The sequence below is a fragment of the Empidonax traillii genome, unplaced genomic scaffold, assembly GCF_003031625.1.
Source record: "Empidonax traillii isolate 1590-97213 ecotype Southwest subspecies unplaced genomic scaffold, ASM303162v1 scaffold281:size1424471, whole genome shotgun sequence".
NCBI lineage: Eukaryota > Metazoa > Chordata > Aves > Passeriformes > Tyrannidae > Empidonax > Empidonax traillii.
The window spans coordinates 1,120,142-1,128,796 of record NW_020955474.1 but is presented as its reverse complement, the minus strand read 5'-3'; the positions used below and the strand labels follow the sequence as shown (position 1 = coordinate 1,128,796).

Genomic DNA, 8,655 nt, shown 5'->3' with positions numbered 1-8,655 from the left:
AGGAACCTGTGCTATGAGGGCTTCTTTTATTTTATTTAAGACTGTATTAATGAAGTTCAGCGTGGTGATGCTACTCAAATCCCTTGCAAGGGATACATACTGCAGACAATTAAGTAGTTATCTCTGTCTTTAATATGCCGTGTATATCACACTCTTTAAAAAGTACAGTGTGGGAAACATTCCATGAATAAATTGTCATATTTCAAAGGGAATCACTGTGTCTCTCCACTCTGGTTGCCTCTTAGAAATTCTGGTCAACACCTTCTGGTGGGAGATGATGTCTTCTAACCATTGTCTTAGGAGTGTCCCATCCTTACGAGTTATTGCAATAGTGTTGTTAGATCCCAGATTAAATTCAGAGGGGGTCTACTTGAGCAAAAGCCAACATACCATGATGGATTTGCTGTTCCTTTGCCAACAGGATGCCTGAGGTTTGTCAGCTGTGCTGGAATCACTTTCCACATTAAACAAATGGAGGAAAAAGAGTACATTGAAAAGCACAGCTTAAGAGGCTTGGAGAGATTCAAAGAAATGAAACAATAACATGTTTAATAGCTAATTCCCATTCTGGTTTGGCTTTAAGGTAGCTTCAGCCTTCCAGTCTGCTAGCAGCCATCCTAAGTTCTCTGCCAGGATGAGTCACAGCTTCTGGAACTGGGATCCCGTCCTTTATACAAGCCATCTTTAAAGGTCTGTTTACCTTCTCCAGATGATAATTAATTATAGTGAGAATTACTTTATGTATTCCTCCTCCTAAAACAGTGGTTTTGATGAATATAAATTCACCTGCGGGAGCTTCTTACATCCCTCAGTCCTGATGCAGTCCGAATACCCCTGAGATCCTGTTTGGTGTAGGTTTGTGCTGTTATGCAGAGATAGATGCCTTTGGAATACTCCTCCTTGCTGGGCTGTCTCAACTAGTTGACTAGGAATGCAAAACAAGCAATGACCAGAGCCCCGGTCTGACTGTAAACCATTATTTACCTGCTAGGAATGATATTTCCTGCTGACTGAGGAGTTGAATTGAGAAATTTAGCCACGTAACCACAGTATGTAATTCAGGGCACAAACTGAAACCCTTATATGGTTGCTCCATCTTATGTTTCTGCAGTCTGTGATGTAGCACTTGAGAGAATGGATGTGAGGACAAATTTAGCATTTGTAGACAATTCCATCTAGGAACACAGAAGGGAATGGGCTGTAACGTGGCTGCTACAAGTGGGCAGCACCATGATTTCATTGCTAAGTGAGACACTTCAAAGGATTGCCAGCTGCCTTGTGTTGTATTGGCAAAAACACAGGCTTTCCTGTAAATCAGTTATTGTGTCTTTCAATGGCAGATTTTTTTTTTTCCTCGAAAAGCTGTTCCGGCAAGTGCAGCAAGGCTCCAGCTGCATGACACAACAGTCATAACTGATTGCCTGTGCTCAGGAGAAGCCTGGTTGGATGAAGAAAGAGCAATGTGCCCGGCAATTATGAATAAACTCTGAATGTAGCACTGCATAAGGGAGCTCATAGATCTGCTACTATATCAGGGGAGTGTCTGATTGTTGTGCAGATGTTAGACACTGAGCCATTGTGAACACAGCTGAATTACGGCATTGTAATGAGGGATTTCTCCTCTTGTTTCATTTTTAGCATACGACTATTGCATCACTGCTCAACCAATGCAGACAAAGACCATCCAGTGAGTCTTTTTTCTTTTTTTTTTTTCTTTCTATTCAATTGTTGAACTAAAGGTTTTCATGTTTTCTTTCCAGTACCAAATTGCTGCAAGGAATAATTCAAGCCGGCAACCAGGGAAAGTGTTTGGATGCTCAAAGTAAGTACATTTGTATGTCTTTTTTACAGTGCTAACAGCTGAGAATGTACCCAAAAACTTGTGTTTGATGTCTGTAAGGCAGTAGCTAAATAAGTTTGGTATCAATAACAAATTATATTCCTTTGCATCGTCTTTTGACTGTGTAATTGATAGATTCAAGTCATCAAAAATTTTCATTCATGAAACAGAACTCATGAAAGATAAACTAGATGCCACAGACTTCTTGGAAATAATTGGAAAATTTTTTTAATTGGAGTAAGAAGGAAACGGTGGCAAAAAGGAATAATAATAAAAAAACCCCTAAAGGTGGACAATGAATTTAACTTCTCTCTCCCCTTCTGTTTGGGAGCTTTGAGAACTTGTGTCCTTCTGTTAGCTCTTCTGCGCATTATTAGTGCTGCCTTCATAATGTTAAGTGGAAAAAGAGCAAATTACACACAGTGTCACATACAGGGTCATTAATTAATGTCAGACAGAATTTTAAAGATTCTGTTCCTTTTTTAATCCCCAACTATGGGAGTTTAAATAGTATTTCACCTGAACTGGATATTAACAGTCTAGCCTCCAGCTTGACATCTGTGAAATCTGCTCAGGGAGTCACCTGGGGAGAGTGGAAGGACCAGTGATATCAGGAGACGGGAGGCCCACAAGGTGGCAATGTTTAGAAAGCCTTCAGAAAGGATGCGCCTGGAACAGATCTGTGCTTTCTGCCGTTCCCATCACTTGCTGCATCTGAGCTGTTACACAAGAAACCTTCACCGCTGCCAAAATGGAGCGTAGGATACCCAGTGCTGAACCTCCTGTTTGAACAGATTCACCGTTGACAGTACTCGCCATACTGTGCTGGATACCATACCTGCCTTTTTCCCTTGGCAGGAATGTGCTGCACAATTAGTGGTTTGTAATACAGCGTGGGGTTTCTTTATTCATAGCTGGTGATAAACACATCCACAGCACTGAAACGATGCTAGGGCTGTGTAATGAAGAACTTTTGTTTTTAAAACATACCACTGCATTTGTGCTAATGCTTGAAAAGCTGTTCCAGTGTATAAATAAATGCTGACTTTGGATGTAGGAAACATCTCAGTTTGCAGTGGTACGTTGTTTGCACTTTACAGTTAGAAGTAAAAAGGTTTGTCTGAGCTATTTTAAAGACTTGCTTCACTGTGAAATTAGGAATTTGCTCCAAGTTATTTAATGCCTTGAAAAAAACCCAACCCTTAAATATATTTGCAGAATGAGTTCTCTAGATATGTGACAGACATGAGAAATAATTCAGGGTAAGTTCTATCAGAAATACAAGAATTGCCTGTGTTCACTGGCACAGATGGAGATAAGTAGAAGAGAGGCAGAGTTAAATGAGGAGCCAAACAGTCCAGGTCCATCAGGTTGCAAGAGAAGAGTGACTTTGACAGCAGGGCTCAAGTGTACTTGGAGATTCTCAGGAGAAGAACAGCCTATAATTTAGTTGAAACAGGCTTGTATGCCTCAAGGGTGAAGCAGTAGATTTAGACTACAGGAGGCATCTGAGAGCAAGAACTAGGAAATGTAATATCCTCCCCCATGGATGCAACCCTTCCCAGGAAGGTGTTGCAGATGGAAGTGCAGTGGGGCAATGCCTTGTGCTGAGCCATGGAGGCTTTCATCTGTCTTCTTCCGCTCTGGCACGGAGCAGATGCTGCTGCTTAAAGTCAAGCTTCGTCACTGTGGTTATACTGGCATTGTCACAAGCACTTGGAAACAACAGGAAATCTAAAGAAAACTCTGTGCATGGAGATAGTGCACAACCACCAAGTGGACATTTATAAAAACACACTGCATCCTACCTGTCTAATAGAAACTTATCTGACATGTGCAGATTTCCTGCAATGTGTAACCCTCTCTGTGAAGCGACAGTTTTCCAGTGTATTCCCCATGGATTGCTGCTCACTGTGTAGCCTTTCTTTTCTAAATCCCTTAGTCCTTATGGCCTGTTATATGTCAAAATTAGGATCTAGCTATCAGCCTTCTAATACCAGAGATTCATTATATTACTAGAGAATTAGCTGAGCTATTACAATTGCAAAAGCCAAATCCATGTAACATGCTACTGTATGCTAGCCTTCACTCAGGAAACCCTCTGGTTAGGTTTCAGTGCCTTTGAGCCTGACAAATGGGTGTATTTTTTTCATGGAGTTAAGTTATAAGGACAAAAACATGAGGGATGGATGTTGGAACATCCAAGGAATTTTACAGTTCTTGTATTAGGTGCTCCTGTGTGCTACACACAGATAAGGGGACTTGGCACTTGCAATTCCTTGCTTGATGTATTATCACCAAAACAATTACAATATACCCTAACATTAGAAAGCAAGTCTGGTTTCTGCTAGAACATTAACTCAGGAATTAGCTGTTATATTTCAGTAATTTTGAGATAGGGGAAGAGAAAGAAAATACATTAAAAGTATGTATATAACTTTATATACATGTATAATATGCATGCTTGTATGATGAACTACTGAGTCATGAAGTGTTCAGGGGAGGTCTGAACACAAAAAGCCTGTAAAGCTTTTTTCTTCCCTGCAGACAAAAATATTCTCTGGTCATTCATGATAAAGGTGCATGTAGTTACCTAAACCAGGCAGGCTCAAGAAGCACTTCCTCTCACTTCCTTATCCCTACCTCCCAGCATTGGTGCAGAATGAAACACTATTTCTAGATAAGGGCAGTTCGTTTGCTGCTCAGTTCCCCATTGCTTGTTTCCCCAAACTGGTCCCCACGATGTCTGCCAAAGAAGACCTGACTTTCCTGAGGGATGCCTTGTAACTTTGGCCAAAGGGCTGAAGAAGTATGAAATAGGTGAACTTCTGGGCTGAGCAGAGTGTTTCTAAAGCATGCTCATTCTGTGTAAACACCACGAGGTCTCCAAAAATGCGGTGGAGGACATCTGTTTAGGAGTCAGTCCTGCACAGAACACAGATGCTTTATAGCTGGTTTTGATCCAACATGAGAACTGGAGACCTAAGGCCTGAACCTGAGACAGCAAAGTTAACCAAATGGAATGTTTGTTTCTGGCTGTGTACTCACCAGCCCCATTCCCTTCTTAACTTAGGAATTGGGTATCTTGAATAGCCTTTTATGGTGCTGTCTGAAAATACTCTGAACTTTGGGGTGATATTTATTTTTCCAGTGCCCAATACCAAAAATTATCCCACAGGAGCTCAGCAAAGCAGCTGCTGATTCATCAGGAACATAACTTTGCTTTTCAGAAAGATAACGTGTGGTTTTGTTCAGAGTTAATAATGAGATCCTTTCCAACGCAGAAGCTGTCAACAGCACGGACATACATTTACAGTAACAAAAACACATAGCCTTGTGGTTGGGGTTTTTATTAAATAGAAACCTCATTTTCTACTGTAATGAGGAAAAGGCACTGTTTTCTTGCCACTAGTACCTTTTGTGCTCAATGTTAGAAGCCTTATTTTATACACAATGTGACTGTTCAGAGGTTACAAAATGGTGCTACTTTATGCCATCACTGTTGAAGACATAATATACAATAATATAAAAAAAAAGATACCTTTGTTCCTAGTTATCTTTTTTGCTTTCTGCATCTTGCCTATTAATAGTGCTTCAGTAAAAAGTTGGAGAATGTTTGTTAAAGAATGATTCCAATAATGATTTGAATTTTGCTCAAGCAGCAAAATAAAAAATAAAAATAAAACTAAGGATCTTGAAGAATATTAATCCTTGTCAGATATATCAAGTATTTATAGTGCATCCAGATGCTGTAAAAATAACTGTCATTTTTCAAAGCAGTTTCTAGATTTTATAAATTTGTTTATAGGACCTATCCTGATTCTGTCCAGTCATCCCAAGTCTGCCATCAGGCTGAATCTGTTAGGAAAACAGAGGACCTTTTTCTGGTAGTGCGTGTCTTGCTAGGCTGTTTGCAATGCTGTCTGCAAGTCTCATCACTTGGTTATCACTTTAAAGTCCAGAAGGTGCCAACAGTAAAGTGGTAAGTATCCCTGTATTTCATCTAGGCAAGGAGAGATGGAGAAAGAAATGTAAAGAGGAGATGGGAAGGGAAAACTGGCCTGGCACAGTGGTGACACTCAAGTGCTACTGAGTAATACAACAAAAAACTGAGCTGATACCAAAATGCTATTGCAAGATGAGCTGGGAGGTGTGTGGAGCCATGGCTGTATTCCCAACTGTACCTTCTTTTCTATGAAGTGCATACATCCCTATCCTGTGGGATGGTAGGCACTGTGTAGCTTGCCTGGCCTCTTTTCCCATGCTGCTGCTAAAGCCTGTACCTGCACATCAGGCAGTGGGATGCTGGGCTGTGGTCCTCAGGGCCTGTAGCACTAGAGTAAAATCCATGGGTGGACAGGCTCCAAGTATCAGCATTTTCCAATATTTCTCTGCAATCTCTGAGGCTGGAAACTTTGGTTTTCATTAGCTGACTGCTGGGATTCTTATATAGTTAAGTTGCTCCATGATCTGCAGCTTGCAGAAAATCACCCTATTTACTGAGTCAGAGTAAAGTGGGAGTCAGTGGCAACACACAGCACGCTAATGAGGTCAGGTGGTAGCAACACGTAAGTTGTCCTTACAGTAAAAATGTTCCTTCTAATAATGGCCTTCTCAACCTTCTCAGAGACTTGTTTAGCTTTAGGTCAAGTGCGGGAAGGCCACTGTTGTGGACAGTGCTGTTGCATTACAATACAAGGTGGCAAAATTAGAGGTTTTCAGGTCTTGAGACCTAGTAATTTGTTGTCCTTGATACATTTGCACTGTTGTTAATTCAAGGTTTGCACTTAAACTCAAATGTTGTAATCATCTGTAGCATCTTGCATGTTTGTTCCTACCTGAGCCTGGAGCAGGCACAGAAACAGGCATGTGGTGGGAGGTGCTTACATCTGGCAAAGTTGACAGCAGCTGGCTTGGGCCTTAAAAGCTTCAGCTGGAGATCTGCCATCAAAGTGTGCACAGCTGCCACCCCTGTAAAAATTCCTCTCTGAGTGATTAGACAGGCCAGGTACGTGTCATGGTTACCATTTACTCTGGAGGAATGGTTTTAAGCATCAGTTTTCAGTCTCTCTCACTACCTGTTCCTCACAGAAGGAAGCTGGCCATGCCCCCATATTCAGACTTACGCAATGGCTTCCATTAGAGCTTCATCCTCTTACAAAAGGCCTGGATTTGGCACACCGCTAATGACCTGAGCGGGATGCATGGGATAAACGCCTTCTGAACAGCACTACAGGAAACACCATTACATCATGCTGTAGGTTTTTAAACAAATAACTAATTCTCATCCTGTGTCTGTATAAAAGAACAATATTGACTGTGCTCAAGTATTTTCATACTTGATCTGATTTCATAGCCAGGATCTTTTTTTGTGTAATGTAAGAGGCTTCACGTAATCACTCTTTTAAATCTACAGCTTATGTTTGACAAGTGGGTCATTGGTTAATGGAAGCAAGTAAATCCAGCTGTTTATCTTTTCAGCAAGATCATGCACTTTTTGTACTCTCTTGTCTGCTCAGAATGGAGATGTGTACATTTTTAATGGCCCTTCCTCTATTTTAGAGGAGGGGTGTGAGCTTTATATTATATTTCATCTGTTCCCTACATTTAAAAAAAAATAAAGTGACGATATTAATTCAGCTGGTATTCCACCTGATCCACACACTTGTGGCAGCAATTTTTTTACCATTAATTTAGTTTCTAGGTGTGATTTTTAAAAAAAAAGTTGTTAATTTGACTTCCTAAGGAAAATTTACAGTTGCACACTGGTTGAAAGTTTTCTTGCTTCTTTATATTTCCTACCCAAGCCCCCACTATTTCTATGTGTTGCTCTTAACAGATGCACTTTCCACTAAAGCAGACCAGGAGTAACTTTCACCCAGCTACCTTTAACTCTTAACAATGAGGCAAGGACGTTTTCTGGCTAATTTGAAATTTCAGGCTTTCAGACAGGGCTATGTAAGCCTTCTGTAGGGTCTTAGTATCTAAATAAAGCACTCCAGCACTAGGTTAATAAAGTGCTCAAAGTATTAATGGAAACTTGGTCTAATAGGTCAAGCTCCAAAAGTCCTCTTGGGAATGCCTGTCAGCGAGATAAGTTTCTTGGCACAGTTTGCAAGTATTCTCTTTTTTTAATTCAGACTACTAATATAAGTGTAACATGGTTAAAGCTGTCTGTGAAAATTGTTTTTCCTCTTCGTAAAGCTTAGGATAAACACTAAGATGATAGCGAACATTGATGTGCCAATGGAAAAAAGTCTGTTTTCCAAGCGAAGAACCCAAAACTTTCAGATTAGTAAGAGTACTGTGTTAAGTAACAACTAAATTATACTCACAGAACTGTTTCTTGCTCCCAAATGCTCTAGTATTTACGAATAGAAAGTATTACTTATAAGTGTGTTACAGGTCTAAATCCTTAACAGCAAGTGAAAAAGCACGTGCATTAGAAATTCGCAGAAAGTAAAATGCAGGCCACCTCAGATGCTTGTATTTGGCCTGGAAGGAGCCTGAAGAATCTAAAAGCAAGTCTATTTGAATGCTAAGACAAATTTCTGTTTAAAAATCTTGTGCGTAATACGTACATTTGCTGTAGCCCAAAGAGGAAGCATTTCCTGGTTTCTCTGTGAGCTGGTGATCACAAGCAAATCCTCACAGCCTGATTTTTCAGAGGTGCTGAGGTGCCTCAGGGGTTTCAGCTCTTTAGTGTGTTAATGGCAGCAATGTGTCACATGAGGTGTGTGAATTCTGGTTGCTATGCAGCCCTTAAATACAGGTGTTACTTCTTGGGATGGCTGCGTGTGAATGTGCATGCACCT

The 8,655-nt window shown here is 40.6% G+C and overlaps 1 protein-coding gene across 1 annotated transcript in view; it reads left to right on the top strand.

The window, feature by feature from the left end:
• The first annotated feature begins 1,760 nt into the window (after positions 1-1,760).
• The window catches only part of MAPRE2 (microtubule associated protein RP/EB family member 2), a 73,795-nt gene continuing 66,900 nt past the window's right edge, over positions 1,761-8,655 (top strand). Inside the window, exon 1 of the mRNA XM_027890217.1 lies at positions 1,761-1,822. The gene's annotated coding sequence lies outside the window, so the exon portion shown is untranslated. The remainder of the gene's footprint in view (positions 1,823-8,655) is intronic.